This window comes from Pinus tabuliformis, chromosome J (genome assembly GCF_031772625.1).
Source record: "Pinus tabuliformis cultivar Carrire ecotype Pingquan chromosome J, CPIR1, whole genome shotgun sequence".
NCBI lineage: Eukaryota > Viridiplantae > Streptophyta > Pinopsida > Pinales > Pinaceae > Pinus > Pinus tabuliformis.
In genome coordinates this window covers 1,612,427,673-1,612,449,758 of record NC_142295.1, presented here as the reverse complement: position 1 = coordinate 1,612,449,758, position 22,086 = coordinate 1,612,427,673, and positions in this window count along the sequence as shown.

The following is a 22,086-nucleotide window of genomic DNA, read 5'->3' as shown; positions in this document are numbered from 1 at the left end:
GACCTCCTGTTCCAAGGATATTTTAGCCATCCTTTGGATCTTAACCCTGGTGTGGTGGCCATAGTGGGAACGTCACATTGCTACATCCTTATGAACATGGTAGGTTGGTTCTTAATGAGACCCCCTATCCTCTATCTGTAGGAAAAATTTGTTGTTTTTACACATTTTTATAATAAATAGAGGGAGGCTCAGTACTCCTTAAGGGCAGGGATGGTGAAATAAGTTGAACATATCAATAGAAAAAAAATATACTCATAATCTCACTTATAATAGACAGAGAGGATTATAACTAGGAGGGGTGGAACTAACATGGTAAAGATGATCAATCGATATTATATAAAGTAGAAATCAATACATCAAAGTAATATATAAATAATTATGTCCTTCCCCATTCTTTTTAAGAAATATATCATCAAGAAGATGTCTTGTTAAAGATGATAACGTTAAGGATATTCACCTGCTTTAAGAGAATCCATAATTATCATCCTTATAAAAGTATTGTACTTCATGCCATTAAAGAGAATCAGAAAAATGGGGCTGAGATTAGCTAGGAATAGTCCTGGAGTGCTGTTCAACATTACAAGGAAAAAAACATGACTTTAAGAAGCAAAAATGTTGGTCCAAAGAAGGAATAGCAAAAAAATCTAAAAAAAAGGTAGTATTTAAACAATAAACAAAAAAAAGTGTTGTTCCGAAGTGGGAACAACAAAAAACAAAAGTGTTGTTCCGAAGTGGGAACAACAAAACAAAAGTGTTGTTCCAAAGTGGGAACAACAAAACAAAAGTGTTGTTCCAAAGTGGGAACAACAAAAAAAAAATTGTTGTTCCGAAGTGGGAACAACGAAAACAAAAGTGTTGTTCCAAAGTGGGAACAGAAAAAACAAAAGTGTTGCTCCGAAGTGGGAACAACAAAAACAAATGTGTTGTTCCGAAGTGGGAACAACAAAAATCAAACGTGTTGTTCTGAAGTGGGAACAGTAGAAATCAAACGTGTTGTTCTAAAGTGGGAACAATAGAAATCAACAATGTTGTTCCGAAGTGGGAACAACAGAAATAAAAAATGTTGTTTCGAAATGGGAACAACAGAAATAAAAAATGTTGTTCCGAAGTGGGAACAAAAGAAATCAAAAATGATGTTCTGAAATGGGAACAACAAAAATTAAATGTGTTCTTCTGAAGTGGGAGCAACAGAAATCAACAATGCTGTTCCAAAGTGGGATTCCAAAGTGGGAACAATAGAAATCAAAAATGTTGTTCTGAAATGGGAACAACAGAAATCAAAAATGTTGTTCCGAAGTGGGAACAACAGAAATAAAAAATGTTGTTCCGAAATGGGAACAACAGAAATAAAAAATGATGTTTCGAAATGGAAACAACAAAAATCAAATGTGTTGTTCTGAAGTGGGAACAATAAAAATAAAAAAACACAGAAAATCAGATCAGCAATCATATTTACAGTTTTTACAAAAATGAATAACTTTTTACAATAATGAAGTTGCCGAAGGATTTCCTTCTGTAGCTAAGATTTGCATGGTGGAGTCTTCGCGTATCTATTGGTAAAAGGATTCTCTTGTGAGTGGTTTTTGGTAGAGGCATACCCGATGCCCATTTTCTTTGAAAGAAAAACTAGACCCATCAATGGTGGCCAATGTAAGAGTGCCATTGTATTGTACTTCCTTTATTTCATAGGGGCCTAACTATCTAGTCTATAGTTTACCAGGGAAGTCTTGAAACCTGGAATCGTAAAGAAGAGCCCAGTCACCCTCATGAAATGTCTTCTTCTTAATTAGGGAATCGTGCCACTTGGATCTCTGTTGTTGAATGAGTGCAGTATGTTGTAGAGCCAATAGCCGGATTTCATCTAATTCTTTTATTTTTTGTAGTCTATTAATCTGGGCTTTAGGTAAATCTAGTCCCACTTCCTGGGCTATCCTTAGTGTCTGTATCTCAAATTCTATGGGGAAAATGGGTTCCTTACCAAATACCAGCTGATATGGAGAGTATCCAGTTGTGTTCCTCCAAGTCGTGCGATATGCCCACAAGGCCTCTGGCAGTCAAGTTACCCAATCTTGTCTGTGCGATGAGATTGTCTTTATTAGAATAGCTTCAATTACTTTGTTGGTACTCTCCACCTGCCCATTCGCCTGTGGGTGATACAAAGAGGTAATTCTGTGAATAATGTGATGATTCTTTACTGTAGCAACAATCTTGTGGCCTACAAATTGTGGCCCCCCATTAGTAATTACTTCTTTGGGTAAGCCATATCACACAAAAAATTTGAAAAGAAAATTAATCACTGTTTCCTCTATCACTCTTGGTAATGCTACTGCCTCCACCCATTTAGTCACGTATTCTGTTGCAACAAGTATGTAAGATTTCTGATTGGATGGTGGGTTGATCGGTCCAATGAAATCTAATGCCCATCGCTCAAAGGGTTCTATCACCAGCTATGGATGCAGGGGCATCTCATCAGATTGGCCAAGGCGACCCCTCCTTTGGAAACTATCGCATGCCTGGACAAATTTCTTAGCATCCTTAAAAATCATGGGCCAATAGTAGCCCATTTGAAAAATTTTATGTCTAGTTCTATGGTCTGCAAAATGTCCACCGCAAGGTCCAACGTGGCAGGATTTTAAGATGTCATAAATTTAGTCTTCCCTGATACACCTGCAGATGTGCATATCAGCCCCTATGTGAAAAAGGTATCCTCCGATCTAGGAGAACCGAGTGCTACACTGCACTATTAATTTCCTTTCTCCTGGTTTTGGATTTTTGGGTAGTTTTCCTACTGCTAAATAATTCGCCACATCTGTGTACCATTGTGTCTTTATGACCACAAAAAATAGGTGTTCATTCAGGAACTGGTCTTCTACTACCATTGCATCATTTGTTCTTAGCACTCGGGAGAGGAAATCTGCCACAAGGTTTTCCCTCCCCAGTTGATCCTTTATAGTTATGTCGAATTCCTGCAAAAGTAGTAAACAACGTGTCACTCTTCCATTTGTAACGGGTTTATTAGCTAAATATTTGATAACAGAGTGATCAGTATACAAAACTACAGGGTATTCAGTTATATAGTGTTTGAATTTGTTAACAGCATAAATAAAAGCTAAAAACTCTTTCTCTGTTACTGTATAGTTCAAGTCAGCAGGAGTTAAATTTTTCCTAATGTAGTATATAGCGTAGGGTTTCTTGTCATCTTCTTGGCCAAGAACTGCTCCAACAGCTGAATCTGACGTGTCTGATGAAATCCACTTCTGATGAAATCTGGAATGGTATATCACAATTCGGCCCTCGTAATACTGGTGTTGTTGATGGTAGCAGTTTCAACTTTGTAAAAGCAATGTCATATTTGTCAATCCATATAAAATCAACATTTCCTATTAAGGCATATAATGGTGCAACAATCTGTGAGAAGTTCTTTATAAATCTATGATAATATCCTGCAAATCCCAGAAAACTACGTATCTCTGTTTGAGTGCAGGGAGTAGATAATAATAGGATTACCTGTATTTTTGCTGGATCTACCTTAATTCCAGTTGCTGAAATGAAGTGACCCAGGATCAGGCCCTCTGTCATCATCATATGGCACTTCTCATGACTTAAGCAGAGCCTAGTTGCGATACACCATTCCAAGTTCTCCAATGTTTGTAATGCTTGTTCAAAGTCATCTCCATAGGGTGTGAAATCGTCCATGTATACATCCAATCCTTCATTTATAAAGTCTGAAAAAATACTGAGTATGTCTCTTTGGAATGTGGCTGGTGCATTGCACAATCTAAAAGGTAATACCCTATAAGCAAATGTTCCCCATGGGCAGGTAAAAGTGGTTTTATCCTGGTCTCCAGGGGCAATCTGAATTTGGTTGTAGCCACTGAAGCCATCCAAGAAAGAGAATAATTTCTTCCCTACCAGCGTGTCTATGACCTGGTCAATGAATGGAAGGGGAAAATGGTCTTTTTGTGTTGCTTTGTTGAGTTCTCTGTAGTCAATGCATATCTGCCATTTCCCATTCTTTTTAGGGACCACTACTAATGGAGAGACCCATTTACTGTCAAATATAGGATAGATAAAATTCACATCTAATAGTTTTTGAAGTTCTTCTTTAACAATATCCTTTAGGTGAGGATTTAATCTATGCTAAGGTTTTCGAATGGGTCTTGCATATTTTTCAGTGTAAATATGGTGCATACATTGCTGAGGGTCAATCCCTTTCATGTTTGGGTAATCCCAAGCAAAAACTCCTTTATATTTCCTAAGGACTTTAATAAGTTTCTGTTGCTGGTCATCAATCGGATTACTATTAATGTTCAGGATCTTCCCTGGCTTGATTTCAATAGATTTTCTATTATGGATAGTGGTTGTTGGTATTGGTTGGTTATTGATATCTCTTAGGGAAACTTCTTCAATTTCATTTTCAAGGACTGCTTTAATCATGTGACATTTCAAACTAGATACTGTAGCAAGATGATTGATAAAGGTATTAATGACATCATCTTCTGTTTGGTTTTTAAATTCAAGGGCATATGCCACAGTCAATGGTGACTGAATATTTTATATTAAATATGTTACAGGTTGCTTCCTAGTTTTTACAATGGTTAGGCTTGGTTGAGCAGGAGGGTATAAGGCTAGATTCTTCACATCATTCCCTCTGGTTATGGTCATACTGCCTGTCTGGCAGCTGATATAAGCATTAGCGGTTGCTAACCAAGGCCTTCCTAAAATTAAAGGATGTCCATCTAGCCGGTTCCTAGGGTTAATAATAATAAAAAATTGCCAGATATTCCAAAGTGTCTAAAGAAACCATCACATCTAGTAATGTTCCTTCTGGCCTAATGACTGAGCGGTCAGCAAGTTCCAGCAAGGTAGTTGTTGGTTCCAAGGCTGTGATGCCAAGTATTTCGCAAGTTGTTGTTGTGAGAATGTTAATGGCTACCCCTAAATCAACTAAAGCATTGGGAAAAGTACGACCATTTATGTGTATTGTAACAATGGGGTTTCCCAAGTCTTCATATTTTACAGGTGTCTCTTTGCCTAGTAATAAATCAAACAAAGTTCTGACAACATGGATAGTTGGGGTTATTTTTGTTTGCCTCGCAGACTTCTTTATACACAATTCTTTAATAGTTTTGGCATATATTGGAATGTCTTGAATAGCCCAGAGGAGGGGTATTTTTATACCAATATTCTTGAGTTCACCCAGAAGATCAAAGTCGGGATGTTCAATTGGGCGTGGTATTATCAATCTTTCTAGGAATGGTGGGGAAGTAGTTATGTTCTGTTCGGGAGTTTTTTGCCTGAATGTATCTTCCCCTTGTCGACTGTTTACAGTCAAAGGCTTATTTGGGTGTGGTTCTTTAGGTTGTAGGTTTTTATCTTTGTCTGGAGTGATTATGAATCCAGATCTTAACTTGAGTTTGTTACACTCTCGCAACTCTACTTCAGGGTCCATACCTTCAATGATTTGCAATGACTGGATTAATCTATTGTTGGGATTTGGGTTGGGTTGCGCTGGGAGTTGTGGTCATATATTAGATTGAGGATTATGCTGCAATGTATAAGGTGCTACTAAAATAGGTTGAGACAGAGGAATTGTCCCCATAGGCTGGTTCATGGATCTTTTCCAATTTGATTACCAGTTTTGATTTTGTGAGGTGGAAGGGGACCATTGGGATGGATATGTATTGTTATGCTAGAATGGTGGAGGGTAAGAAGGATTTTACCAATTATTGTTTGGATTTGACTGGTTGGGCCATGGTGGCATAGAAAATTTTTGAGGTGGCCAAGTAGAAAAAGGTGGATGGTTCTGCCATGCTACCCCTAAATATTGTTGAGAATTATATTGCGAGGGAGGAAAGAATGAAGATGGATCAGTAGGTATACCTGTCTGACGTGCTTGCCATTAACAATGTTGGTTCAACAGATATACTGGTTCTACTTCTTCTTTTGCTTCCTTGAAGACTGCTTTTAATCCTGGGAGCGATGGGCAACTTTCTGTGGCATGCTCCTTGGTACATATGGCACACGCCTATATCGTATCTAATGGGAATTCTTTATGACTGTGTCTTTTTCTGCAACAGGGATAGAAAATAGCCAAGTTCTATTCTGCTTCGGCCTACTTGCATTTAGCTTGCATGCTATCCAATTGTGTCATCAAGGTTCCCAGGATATCAATCTTGAAATCCTCCAATAGATTGTCGATTTCGACTCTTGTAATGCTTCTTCCTGAGGCTTTGCTATCTCTGGTGATCACATCACATCTGGCCGGTTTCAACCTTGTACTGCCCAGGAGCACCTGATGCACAAGTCTATAATATTGTCATAATATTCTTGATAAATATCACCCTTACCCATTATATTCAGTGTTTCTACCCATTGGTCTTTCATACCTTTAAACATTGTGGTTTTTAGAACATTATCAGGCAGATTTGCATAAGGGGATCATTGCAGATTATATTGGAAATGCTCCACATATTCTTCCAAAGTCTCATTAGGCTTAGCTACCATTTGAAATATTTCATCTTTTAGTTCTCTAGTTCGGCAATAATCTTGGTATTTTTTAAGGAATGATGTTTTCATATGTTTCGAATCATTGATGGTTCTATTAGAGCCTAGATCGACCTCAGGTTGAAGGGAGGCAATCCTAGGATAACGAAAAACCACACTTAACCTGGTAGCTAGCCCTACCAGGTTGGGAGAGGTCTCTCTCCTTGTCAATCTTAGTTAGGATGGTTAAAATTATGACTTGAGATGACTAAATTGAATATAGATTTTAGGCTAGGTATAGTAGCTTAGGGTTTCTGGTTTGATTTTTAGGTTTTGGTTGCTGGATTAATTGGAGAAGGTAGATTGGGTACGGGTAATCAACTCAGGGATACAGTCATGTTCTATGGGGCAAGGTAGACAAGGTTTTATATACTAGAAATGGATTGAGATGGTAGTTTAAGACAACTGAGGAGTTGAGGAGGGCATAAAGAAACTATGAGTCCTCTTCAAACAGTTGAAAACATTGAAAACCAAATGCATTCCCAAGACAAAGCGCAACAGTGTATTTTGTTTATTCACCTTGATTCATTTAGTTTAGAAGAGAAAGATAGATTTGGATACATATAAAACATAATAAAAACTCATTACAAAGAAGAAACAATACATAAACTCACTGTCACAAGAATCCCACAAAAATAGCTGTGAAACCTGATTTTATTCCTTGCCAAACTGCTATAGAGATATACAATAGAGTTCAGAGCTTCCACAAGAGTCAAACCTTTACAAATGACTAAGAAAGTACATAATATAGGGATCAAACCATTCATTCTAGCTATCAGGGGTTGAATCCATGAGAAGTGGGGTGGTTTCAACCATATCTAAACTAGGAACACAAAAGTAGGCAGTGGACAACTTGCCTCTAAAACTTAGGAAACCAATTCATTCATCATCAAAACCACTTGAAACTTGATGTCTCTACCCTATGAGGTGTTTTTTCATCCATGTTTACATAAAATACATCATTTACCATGCATACATTTACCAAGGAATGAGAAAAAAGTCAATTTCCAAGAAAACTAGGAAAAATCTGGAAATTTAAGCAAAACTAGCAAAATCAGTTTAATGCGTAGCGCCATTTTAGGGCCAGTTTTGGTGGCCTTCCTGGTGTCCAAATCAGGTGCAAGTTGGCTTGTTGGAAAGCCCTACCTATCCAGTTTCTGGAACAATTTGATTTTTTTGATTTGGAGCCCATTTCCCCTCCAAAATTTGATTCTCACAAGATTGCTTCTTGTGGGTCAAAAACGTGGCAGAGAGGACATTGTTTGGGTGTTTTTGGCCCTTTTGGTGACCAAGACCTTGTCCAAATATTCTCAATATTTCTGGGTTTACTTATTTTTCCATGCTGATTCCAAATATGTAGGCCATTTTGCAAATAGAGGTCCCCATCAAAATCGTAGCGCCAGTGGCACTGTGCACCTATTGGAAATCCCTGTGTAACAATTTCCAAAAGTGCGAAATGACCAAAATTTCTCAAAATTTCTTCAAAATTGGCAAGAGGAATATTCATTGAGTGCTTTGCTGAGCTAATAAAGCTTCAGCCAAGATTTGAGTTTATCATGTTCTTTTTTGCTTCTTAAGGCCTTTTCCAACTTAGCCTTAAGCCTCTTCATCATACTGTCAACATACTGTCCTTTGTTCCACTGTTCACCAACATTTGGAATGCCTGTTGCTTCTAAGATGGTGGTAGGTGACAAGGTGAAGGAGACACCAGCAAGGTTCACTTGGTCGTTATGTAGATGGGCAAAAAACAACCTGGCAAGCTCATGATGAAACTTTACCCTCTCCACCATTTCACAAAACTCATAGCAAGACTGATGTCTAAAACTAGATATAGCAAGAGGACAAGCAAGCAATTCTATGAGACTGATAGGTTCCTCCTGGATGATATTTCCCCCTTTGTGGGGCTTTCTTGGCACATGTGCTTCTCTAGAAGTGTCACTGAAAGTTTCTTCCTCCCTCTCATAGTCTATGTCTCCCTCCATGGATTTTTGATAATGTGATAGGTGATGTAAGATGAAGGATTGTAGTGGGACCAAGATGAGTACGAAGATATTTTAAAATATAAGGTAAGTGAGATGTATGGAGATGTGAATGCTTGAGGGAATTTTGGGGTTTTAGGGAATGAGGGGAGTGAGGGGAGTGAGTAGGGTTTAGAATGTGGAATAAGGGTTTGATAATGAAGTAGGTGTAGTGAAGATGTAGGATTTGGGAGTTAGGGTTTGGGAATAGTGTAATAGGGCTAGGGTTTGATAAGGAGAGTGGGGTTTTGGGGAGTGAACTTTGATGACTGAGGGATAGGGAATGGGACTTGGAAAACTCGATATGAATGGAGTAAGAGAGAAGAGAAAATGACCTTTGATAACTTGTGAGAGGTGATTTAGCAATTAGTTAGGGTTTGTGTTTAACATTTAGCTAGGGTTTTCTCCAAAAGGAAGCCAAACACACTCAAGCAACCAAGAAATAACTCTTCTGGCAAGGAGGAATGATATACTTAATTGAAACAGGCATCAATGGGTTTTTTAGGAAGTTTGGAGGCGATTTGAGGTGATTTTGGCTTCTCCAACAGGGGCGTAGCGCTCACTAATAGGTGCATAGCACCATTTTAATGCGCAACGCCAGACCAAATTAACACTACAAAACTGCAATAGGTGCGCAATGCACTTTTAATGCGCAGCGCCAGAAAATCTTTGCCAAATTTCCTCTGTTTTCCTCCCTTGGCTCAAAATCGCGTTTTCAATTCTCCTTAGCTCTCCAATTCAACAAGGAATGAATAAAACATATGAATTGGCCTTTTATACTTTTCCTCTTTTGATTTTTCATAAACCAAAACCCACTTTTCTATAGTTTTGATAGCTTTTTCAAAACGCTCTGTTTTCCTAATATCTAACTTTTTTCCTTTTTGTAGGTGGACTTGATATTAATGACTTTGGCTTTTTGCAGTGGCAGGAGCTGGCATTGTTTCCAGGTCACCAAGAACAGCTTATGAAGAATTATTACATCTAAGAACTATAAAATTACATAACTTACATGAAATGAAACCATTAAGTACAAATGCTCTATTTCCCCTCAAAACGGAGTTTTGAGGTGAAAGAGCTTTATTCAGCATATCAAAAGTAAACTCATAACTATATGAACCTTTTTTAATCCTCCTCATGTGCCCGTTGACCCTTTTATTCAATTCTGAATGACTATGATGACAAACCCTAAGACCTAATGAAACTAAACCCTAAGATTGGCTTTTATAAATGAAATGAAATGACTATGAATGACTGAAAAGAATTTTGAACAAGTCAGCAAGTATATGACATGAGGGAAACTGAAATGAAACCACTACCATCAGTTGATCCATGACCTAATGGAATGCGGCTGATTGAATGAGACACCTAATATGCATGTAAAAGAGCACTTTGATCACTGATGGAAGTGTGAAGACACTGACACTAATAGGTTCCTCCACCAAGTCCCATAAACCAATGCAGGGCTGCTCCATTTAGAGTAGAGGGGAACAATTTCAGCTTCTGGGGGTCAGTGGTGTAATCATAACCCATACATAGGACATCGAATTCGAAAAGGAATGCATTAGGGTCTTCTAAATTTAGCCCATGAAAGGTAGGAATATTCTGTAATGGAATGGCTTTCATGGGGGCATTGACAGCTGTGTCTACAATAGGGTATTGTAATGTATATGTTTGGGGTTGTCGCTGATTGTTGGCCATTTGGTCAAAAATATGCCAATATTCTTCAGGGATCTCTGGAGCTGGAGAGTTGTTCGTAGGATGTCTAGAAGGGGCTAAAATTATTTTAACAGCACTACCTTCATCTAGAGCACTGGGTGTCCTCTGTTTAATCACTACTTCAGGAGATCTAGGTTCTGATGATTTAATTTCAGGATTACCTGTTTCTCCTTCTCCTTCACAGAGATTGCAAAAATTCCCTTCTTGTGAAGGGCGTGGTTGTGAATTTTCAATATCTTGAAAACTCTGTTCAGACCCTTCAGTCTTACTATGAATCTTAGCATTAGCTACAGATGGTGATCTTGTGGCTTGAAGGGAAACAGTAGGGTGTCTGGTAGCAATAGTTCGGGGTCCTATTGATGACTAAGACTCAACTTTTCTTATGATTTCGTCAATGAAGGTTGATCGTCCAAGGGTCACCGGTCCCTTGGATTTTTCAGGTTTGGGGGGAGGAATTATATCTTTTTCTGGTCTTTTCTTCTTAGTCATTCATACAAAAATACAAACATTCATTTCTATCTTAAATTCCTACGCAATTCTGCTGGAAAGCAGGCAGAGGAGCGAGCATTTTACTCGCTCGGTATGCAGGTTCTTACCTCCCGTTTTTAATACCCAATTCTCTCTCAGTAGACAAACATCACTCTTTGTAAAATGGCAACACTCTCCCTAGCAATGGCACCAAAATGTTGGGTGCTAAAAGGTGTCTTTTAAAACTCCTAATTGCCTCACATTAATTATCAACCTGGGTAAGTCTTTTTATTCCAAGAGTGTACACAATATGTGCAAGCTATAAATCCAGAGAGTAATGTTTTAAACTAAGCTATGAAATTCAATACAAGAGTAAATGGATGCAATCATAAATCTCAAGCTTGTAACTCTAAAGGAAATAACTCATCTAAACAATACCGCAATTCAATCTTAATCAACCAAATTCAAATGACAATCAACCGAGAGCACCGTAGTATTAACTGAGCTCTTTTAGCTATACTTAAACTATTGGGTAAAAGGAAAGAATTTAATCAATCATGCTCTATTTTGCGATTAACTGGAAATGATTCTTTAGCCGATAACTAATTCAATCCATGACATGAATTAAATAAAACCAACTATGACTGCGTATTAATGAAATAAATACTAGAAATATGATTCAATGAAAATACATCAACTGAAAAGATATAAAGCAGAATAACTTGTAGGAAACGGAAAATGCATAAAACAGGGAACAACAGTAAGTTCCACCAAAGACCAGGCCCTAGCCACCAGCAAACACTACTTAATGATTTCAAAAGATATGGACAAACAACAACGCAAGTTGTATATTAATCATCAAAGTCACTTATCATTGCAGCACGATCTTGTTTCTTAGAATCACCCTTCTGTAAATTAAAATTACAATCCAAGTAAAAGATGAGAGATCCCTCTTTGGTCTTCTCTTTTATAGTCAAAAAGGAAAAGGTAAATGTGATCCCTCAAGATCAAGAGATCCTGAGGGATTCACAACTAAATGCTATCTTCAGACAATTCTTTTATCTTGCGTTGATCTCCTTGACTTGTTCCTTGGTTCGACCGCACCTGACGTGTCTCATTTTCCATGATTAGCTTTTGTTGTTTTGACTTGGGAACAACAATTGTTCCTTCTGTTTTTTTTCTACATAAAAATTAACGAGAGTTAGTTTGGTCAGTCAAATCATATCAAGAGCTGTTTTATTCATTCCTTATCAAAATCCTATCAATTTGTTATTATATCATGGCATAAGACGGATAAGAAAGGAGGAAAAGGATAATAATCAAGAGTAAATACATACCTATTGCACAACTCAACAGTTGACAGGAAAAACTTCATTTAGGTTGGTCTATGCGTTTGAGGCGGTGATGCCCATGGAATATATTTTGCCAATCTTGTGCATTACGGATTTGATAGAGATGGGAGATCGCAAGACCTTGGAGGGATAGCTCTCACAGTTGATGGAGTTGGAAGAAGATTGATTTCTTGCAGGATTTCACCAGCAAGTGCAAAAAGAGAGTGAGAAGGCCTGACATGATAGGCATATTAAGCTGCACACTTTCAAGGTGAACGATTTGGTTTTTCTCTATGATAGTAAGTTCACAAAGTTTCTTGGAAAGTTCCAAATGCACTGGTTGGGCCCGTATATTATCAAGGAAATTATAGATTCTGATGCAGTTTATATCGTGAAGCTGAATGGCGAATTGTTCCCTAGAAGGATAAATGGAAGTCGATTAAAGTTGTATATAGGGGATCCTGCCCCTACACAATGCCTACATGGTAGTAGGACAATCTTAAAGCTCCAGGCATCTGGAAGGGAGAGCGAGACTATAAAATACACTGCCTAAAGAGAAAGAAAACGCAGTAAGGGGGCTGTGTGATGGACGCCAGGGGTACAACAGAAGAAGCTATGACAAAAGAAGTTGCGATGGATGAGTTGTGCCATGGGGGTTGGTGTCATGCAGCCAGGTCCAAAAAGTAGCAATTGAAGACACTGTTCATGATTATATAGCAAAAGCCCTGTTACAGGGAGCAGGTAGATGACATTTATGGCAAAAATATTTGGAGATCCGCCGCCAAAGATGCTTATATGATCAGAAAATGGAGGGAATGATTAGATTTGAATTTGAAATCTCCTATAAATCTGGCATGTTGGTCTGTTGTAGAACACTTTTCCTTATGAAAATCATGTATGAGCCCTCTAGTTTTCACTTTATGAATTGGTAGGTTTGGGAGGATTTGTTTTCAAGCCCGTCATTTGCAAGACTGCCTGAGTGGAACTAGAAGATTATCCTTGAACAAATGTCCGCTGAACCTGTAAGTTTTGAAGCCATTGTCTTTCAAGTAAAAGCCCCAGAAGTTGTGTCAATGGAAACTACACCATCTGTGCCTATGGCACCGAGGTCACCTAGGCCGAAGCCATCTACTACTAAGGAAAAGTAGAAGAAACCCAAAGTTGTACAAGTGAGGCAGTCACCGAGGAAGATTCCGACCGAGGTTAGGAAGAAAGGAAAAATGGATAAGTCTAAGCAGCCCCACGAACCCTTATATTTGGATGAAGAAGAACTCTGTGAAGAAGTTGAAGAACTGTATGGTAATGAGGGAGAGCCTCTCACTAGGCTCCTGGAGTATATCCCTCCATGAAAAGGGAAAGTGAAGGTTCCAAAGGAGCCTAATAAAGTGAAATTCACAATCTCTACGCCGCTATTACCGAAAGAATTGGTATTTGAAGGCGCGCTCTTAGCGCACATCCCTGTGTTAAAAATGGAGGATTGGGATCTAGCCAATTATGAGAAATTTCCATATTTCACCACCAATAATTACATGACCAAGATTTACTATGAAGACACTGAGGTCACAAATCTAGAACCAATTAAATGGGTAAAAGCGGTCGAGCAGGGTGGATTGCTACAAATGTTGTGTGTGCCACACTTTAACAGGTTAGTTATCAATATCATATGTGTGCTACAATTTATCGCACTCGTGCACGATGGGTGTTTGTGGTTAGGCAAACCCATCCCCATAAAAGACATGCTAATCCATAGAATTACAAAATTTCCCTATAAAGGGGCAGATCCAACCAAGGAGTTTGGATGAAAAAGCAAGGAGAAGGAGCTTGTAGATAAAATAAAAAATGAGTTTGGGCTAGTCAAGAAATCGCACAGATACACTATTTTCTCTAATACAGACCAAGCGGTGTAGTTTTCTGCTCAGTTTTCTGGGAAGGTCATGAGGAAATGTCATGCGGGAAAGGTTACGGTGCCAGTAATTTCATTGGCTGCACAATGTGCAAAGGGGTGTAGTATAAATGGGTGCAGTACCTCTACAAGGAGTTCTTAGCAAATTGCCACGAAGCGTAGGATGATGGCAGGAATTTCACTATGCCTAACTCCTGTTGTTGTTTGTACTTGTTGCATGGAAACTTCCGGAAGATAGTCAGTTCCCTCCATGGGATGAGGATTTACTTGAGGTAGTGAATTTTTCTTCATTGTGGGTGACAAAGGACCTAGAGAGGGTCACGGAAACAAAATTCTTCTAGATATTGGTCTAGATGGACCTCCATATGGTAATCAGTCAGAGGCCAAGGTTGTCTCCAACCTTCTTTGATCATTTGTGGGCCTACACGAAATTTAAGGTCTATTTTCATAATGTATACATCTGCATGAGGGGAGATCCTAAGAAGATATGGCACAAGTTGCCATACCTAGTTACAGAGGCCGATGTACAGGAAATTGTGGGGACGTGGACAAGGGAGTGGTGACAGCCCACAAATCTTGGCCTAGGTACCAGCAAAGGAAGAGACAACTCCTCCATGCAGACGACAGCTGCACAGAAATGGAAAAAGCAACACAAGCAACAACATGGGAATTGACCTATTATCACTCCAGGAAACTCTCCTAGGTTGCAGCTTGGAGATGCCTGGTAACATATAATCTTCAATATTGTTCTCTGAACTATTAGAATAAATAATGGTCTGGATCAAGCCGGATAACCACTTTGACTTTGTTATTACTCAAGACATGCATGAACACCCTCAACCTATAAGGCTTTAGATCACCAATGCTCAATATGTTGGAAAAGGGGGGGTGAATCAGTATTTCTTTTTCCCACTATTGTTTTACCAGTTAAAACATATATATTCAGAACACAATATGAACAGCAAGAATAAATTCTTTTATTAATATAACTGTGCAGTAAAATAAATAAAATATATAGATGGTCACAATCGGTTGCCAAGCTCCAACTTGGACTTTGGTGAGGCTCCAACCTCCAGAGCACCAACTCTATTTTCCCAGGACACTAATCTTGGACTTAAGAGCACCAACTCCCAAGGACTTCAATCCTTCCTGCTTTTGAGGCACTAACCCCAAGGACTCCAATCCAATCTCACTTCTGAGGCACCAGCCTCAAGGACTCCCATCCTTCTCACTTTTAAGGCTCCAACCCCAAGGACTCCAATCCTTCTGCTCTTAGAACTCTTCTCTGCTGAGTTCTGTCTATTTACAACTTCACTGTAGTCTCCAAACTACAGTATCAATGACAACCATGTCTTCTTATGGATGAGTCTTCACATCTCTGCATACTGCCCACGCATAGTCTCCAATAGCCTTTTCTGTTGTTGCTGCCTCTATAACCTTCGCTGCTTCTGCAACCTCTACAGCCTCTACTGCTTTTACTACCTCACACTCTGGTTCTTCACCCCCACAGCAGCTCCAACAGTGTTCAACAACCACAGCAGTGTTCACTAGCAAATTCAAACAATGCTCCACCACCTTTGCTGCTTCTGCTACCTCATATTCTGGTTTGTTTGCAACAACCATCACAACACATGCAGTCCTCTGTTCACTGTTTTATGCATACATGTCTTTGTCCATTCGTTTCCTCTTTCTTTCTGGCTCTTCGGCTTCCTTCTCACCTTCTTCAGCTTCCTCACTTGTTGGCTTGTTTGTCGCTGTAGCTTCCTCTGTCCATTCATTTTCACAGGACACATTGAATCAATGAGCAAGGATCGAGTCATCCGTAGAGAACACAAGTTCAAAAACTTGTAACAGTGCTGCTTTGCCAATGATTGTGGGCATACACAGGGATGGCATTTTTTAACGGACAGCCACGTCCTTATCATAATCATAATCGCCATGATTTGGTTTCTCAAGCTATCGGGACTGTTCCTTACAGTATTTTTGCCTCCACACTTAAGAATCGGAGCCACCCTTTTATCACCGCTTTTATGTCTATCGAAAGCTTTCCTTAGGCTATGTGCCTTCTATAAACCTTGGACTTACTTAGAATCAGAGCCACCTTTTTATCGGCGCTTTTAATCACCCATCGGAAGCCACTGCCCAACCGCGTGTTAACTATCGGGCTAAGCTTTAAAGCCCCACGGAAATGCACATATACAAATATATGGCCAACACTATAAAACCCCGCGGTCACATATATTTTAATACACGGGAACCCATGTAATTCTGCTCAATATGAACATTCGCGGATTTCAAATCTTATCTGCCTGCCTTTATAATTATCGGCGGGTCCAGATTTCGGCGATCCCAATTAATCCCTTAACTCTGACCTCCGACGCCCTTGCGAACCCGATATGCTTTCTATTTTGCTTGATAAGAGTTTCAGCTCCGGATTTCGCTGCTTGCACCTTGAACAGTTTCGACGACTCCAAGGGACTTTCGCTGATGCGATAAGGATTCTCTGCTCCTCTGCGATTTCTTCTGGACCGTTGATCTGGTAGATCAAACGGCTCCTATGTATTCTCCCGCTTTGATGAAAGTTTGGCTTTAAACACAACTATATATATATGAAGTATTGTCTTCGATATGGCTCCTCTGCTCTGACACTCCTTCGATATGGCATATATATATGCTCTGTTCCATTTGCTCTGTTTGCTCCTGTAGCTCCGCTAACTCTGTCTGCTCCATTGCTCCTCTTCTTTGGCATATATGTATGGTCTATAAGTATGGCTCCGATAGCTCCTCCGATGGCTCCTCTTGCTCCTGTAGCTCCTCCGATGGCTCTATATATTAAGGAATTTAGACTTCTGTGATCCATAACATTGTTAAGATAGTCTTCGGCAAAATAACATTGTTATTATTATTTTTTCATAAATTTATTATTATACATTGAGTTTCCCTTTTATCAATGTCTATAAAGACCCCCTTTCTTAATCCTTATAAACAATAATAATATTTACCTTATGACATAGTTGACTTTAATATATTTTTTGAATAAATAAATATGGAATAAATATCGATTATTGACCTTAGGTTTAAAGGATAAATTGTGATAGACCAATCATTGTAGTTTCAACCCTGTAGGTAACAATTTATTTACCTAAGGTCTGAGTTTCCTCTATTATTGAACTATCATTGATTAATTGACCATTAAGTTTAAAGGATAAAAAAAAAAAAAAATTACCAATGTTATTGGTTATACTATTATGAATTAACGTGGACTTTACCCTTAATAATGGCATTGACCTAGGATAACAAGACTCTAGGAAGAATAATGTTTTAACAATTTGTTTGGGATTAAAAATTATTTAGTAGTCATAGAGTATTCAATAAACATATATTACTTTATATAACTTATTATTTTAATGACCATTATATTTAAATATTGAATATGATATATTTTAAAGAACTAAATAATGGAAATCTAACTTACCAATGGACCATTAAGTTATTATTACATAATTACCTAATGTAACTAAATTATAAAAATAGTAGTGATTTATTACCATTCACTTATATTTAAATAATAATTGAATAATAATAAATCATTTAATATATATTATATAATGACCATTATAATTAAAATATTCTCTTAATATTTGAAACAATATTAATAATATATCTATCTTTAAACTAACAAATGAATTCAATCATTTAATAATATATCTATTTATTATTAATATTAAATAATAATTATTTAATAATATATTTGAATAGTAATAAATCATTATATAATGACCATTATAATTAAAATATTATTATTATACTAGAGATTTGAAATAATATTAATAATATATCTATTTTTAAATTAATTTATTAATATTCAATTATTTAAATAATAAATAATAATAAATCATTTAATATATAATGACCATTATAATTATAATATTCGTATTATACTATAGATTCTATTAATAGAAATAATATTAATAATATATCTATTTATTTAAATTAACAAATGAATTCCTTTTTACCAATTTTAACTATTTCTAGAAATATTAATTAACTATTTTAGTGATTTGACCAGGTTCATTAGGTCAAATTAGCCGTTAGAATTTTAGCCGTTGGAGTCTCTGCACACTATATTTAATCGAGCTAAGCCAGATTGGTTCTTCAACTTGTTCTGACGATGAACCACACTGGTTGGTTCGAAACGCGTCGACAAAAGATTGGTTATGTGATTTTGGCTCTATATATATTACTCCTCTTGGCTCCTCTTGCTCCATCTGCTCCTCTCGGTCCATTTGCTCCATTTGCTCCGATATGCCTGTTTTACAGGCAGCGTTCCTCTTGCTTTGACATGGCTCTCCGATGTCTTGGTGGCTCTGTCTGCTCCTCTCGTCTCCATCTACTCCTCTTGGCTTGGCAGTGTCTTTCAAAGACCACCTCCTTGCATATATGTCTGTTTCCGCATATATATATATATATATATATATATATATATATATATATATATATATGGCTCGGCTATCCTGATGGCCTTTGCTCCTGTCTCTTCATGAATCTGCTCTGCATCCCCTTGGCTTCATGTCATCCTCTAGTATCCAGAATATTGCCATATTGACAGCAATGACAACCTAGTTCAACAATCTCCCCCTTTGTTATTGATGGCAATATTCTTCTTCTCTCCCCCTTTGACATCAATGGCAAAGGAGTGCTCTGGGACTCCCCCTATCAAACTGCTTCTGTTATTCATGAATGGTAGATCTTCATGGGTCTGTGACTCCCCCTGTCATAGTGCTCTTCTTCTTCAAGATAGAAGGGTTGATGCTTTATCATCTTCATGTCTCAGAACTGCTTTATCATGGCTTCAACAATGCTTCAGGATGCTCTACTTTAATGCTTTCATTCAGATTGCAAATGGCCATACACAGGTGTCCAAGTCCAGGCTTTCATGCTCAATCCATATTGATGTCTCCATAGGCAGAATTGAGAGACCTTCAGAGTTCGAATCAAGATAGAAACTGCTCCTGAGATTGTCTTTCTTCAGATCTAAGTTTATTTGTGTCTTTGTGCTTCCCCTTAAGTTACTGCCATCTAGTATTCAATCATCATTGCATTTGGACAAAAAAAATGTGAGGGGTTGTGCCTTGTTGTTGCTATATTCCTTAAGTGATCTGTATCAGCTTCAGTTATGCTTGACTGCACAACATTCTCCTTCCTGTGAGCCATCTTTTCCTTGCGTTCTTGTACATATCTCTGCAGATTCAAATATCCAATCTGTGACTGCCTTTTAAATCCAATTGCTCATCTACATCCTTTTACAATGCTTCAATTTGTTATATGCTGCTAGCTGCTCTTACTTCAACCTCCATTCCAGATGTATCTGTTTGTTTGAAGACTGCCTCTATTAGTGTCCAAAATTTATCTGTTCTCACATTAAATTCCTGAGTTAAGACATAAACCTCTGTTATAACAGCACCATGTATGTTTTCCCTATTTCTTTAACAACAGTCCAAAGAATGGTTACAGGATCATATGCTTCAATGGAGTGCTTCTGAAACATGATAGGCTCCCCCTAACTGTATGCATCATCTCCTCTTGGCAGAGTCTTCTTATAAAATTCTTAGATTGTTAGAATTTAGGCCAATGATACATGCTGTTGGCTAAAGAACTCAAGGGACTTTCGGATTGTATTTCCTTCCTTCTCCATACTTGTGTAAATTTCTTCTTTTGCATGGTTCTAGCTTGTGTAAGAGCCCATGTTAAGTTACAATCTCATGCCATATGACCAATGTTATGACACTTGAGGCATTCTACATTGTACATGAATAAGAATTCATGGTTTCCTCTTGCAAAATTGTTTCTTGGAGGTTGTCGAAGGCTATAACATCTATCTCTATGAGATGGTTGGGGACCACAACATCTATCTTTATGATATAGTTTATAGTCTTTTGCCATATGACCAAAGTTTGAACAGGAATAACAATAACCAAAAAATGAACTTTGGTACCTGGGAGATGGAGGTTTCTTTGGTGTACTTCTAAAGCCTTGCTGCCTTGAGATCCTTTGATGATAACCATTGCCTCTCGCATCTTTGTCATCATCTATATTTCTTCTTGGAGCGGGTTTTCTTCTTGGAGCAGGATTTGTTCTATTGTAGCCTTGATTTTTCTCCTTGCCTTTGCTGGAACTGGGAGCATCACTATTTCTTTCTAGCTTCTTCACATCTCTTTTGTTTGAAGCATTTTCATTCTTGTTTGAGGATTCACCTACATATCCGAGACCTGATTTATCAGATGGACATCTGTGATAGCTGAGCATGTCATCCAAGGCCTGAGAGCTCTTCATGATTTTGTTCATCCCTTCAACCTTTTTCCTGAGGAGGACAATCTCTTCTTCCAATCTTTCACACTCATTATTCTTCTTTGCAAGTTGTTCCTCAGTTTATTCCTTGCTACGAGTAGCTTCAGCTGCTACTATTTTAAGGGAGATGATATCTGACTTCATTTTGAAGATTTCTTCATTCTTTGCTTGACTGCTCTCCATTCTCTTCTCAGCTCCTTGTGCCTGTTTCCTGGCTTCTTGTAATTGAGACTTAAGGGAGGAGACCTCTACCTTGTACTGACCAATCTCTTCTTCAAGTTTGTTCACACTCTTGTGCCTTTGTTCAAGTTGACTTGACAAGATATCTTCCGGCTTCTTTGCTTTATGATATTCCTTCTTAAGCTTGGAAAGCTCTTCATCCCTTTCTTGTACTTGAAGCTTGATGAGATCAACTTTCTTCCTTGTTTGATCTTGGTCACCAACTGGAGCTATCTTCTTAAGTGCCTCATTTTATTTTTTCAAATTATTATTCTCTTCCATGACAGTCATAAGTCGAGCAAGGAGTTCTTCTACGAAGTCTTTTTCATTCTCTTCATCTTTTTGGTCTGCTACAGTCTTGATGTCATCATTCTTATTTTCAACTTCTATGATGGGTTCTGGATTTCCTTCTAGATTTCCATTATCTTCTTGATTGATGTTCATGGTCAATGCTCCTTTTGAGTGAAGGTCATGAAGTTTGTCCCCTATACCCTTTGCTAATGAACATTTTCCTAGATTGTTCTTTACAGAATCAGGTAGCCCATTCAAGATTGCCTTTACTGCTTTTGCATTGTACTCCTTGGATTTTTCATCCATACTGCTATCATCAATCACAGATTTCCAGATTTCAAAGCCTTGAGTCTGTAAGAAATTCCTCATTCTTACTTCCCATATATTAAAGTTCCCATTGAGCCTTGGAGCCTCCTCAAATTCATTGTCTTCTATTTTAGTAGTAGAGGGAGACACATCCTTAGGAGGATTGGAGACTTTCTTCCTTGATCTCGCCATTTGTGTTCTGAGAGTCAACCTTCAAGCTGTTAAGCTTTGAATGAAGGAACTTGGCTCTGATACCAATTGTTGGAAATACTGAGAGGGGGGGTGAATCAGTATTTCTTTTTCCCACTATTGTTTTACCAGTTAAAACATATATATTCAGAACACAATATGAACAGCAAGAATAAATGCTTTTATTAATATAACTGTGCAGTAAAATAAATACAATATATAGATGGTCACAATCGGTTGCCAAGCTCCAACTTGGACTTTGGTGAGGCTCCAACCTCCAGAGCACGAACTCTATTTTCCCAAGACACCAATCTTGGACTTAAGAGCACCAACTCCCAAGGACTTCAATCCTTCCTGCTTTTGAGGCACTAACCCCAAGGACTCCAATCCAATCTCACTTATGAGGCACCAGCCTCAAGGACTCCCATCCTTCTCACTTTTAAGGCTCCAACCCCAAGGACTCCAATCCTTCTGCTCTTAGAACTCTTCTCTGCTGAGTTCTGTCTATTTACAACTTCACCGTAGTCTCCAAACTACAGTATCAATGACAACCATGTCTTCTTATGGATGAGTCTTCATAGCTCTGCACACTGCCCACGCATAGTCTCCAATAGCCTTTTCTGCTGCTGCTGCCTCTATAACCTCCGCTGCTTCTGCAGCCTCTACAGCCTCTGCTACTTTTACTACCTCACACTCTGGTTCTTCACCCCCACAGCAGCTCCAACAGTGTTCAACAGCCGCAGTAGTGTTC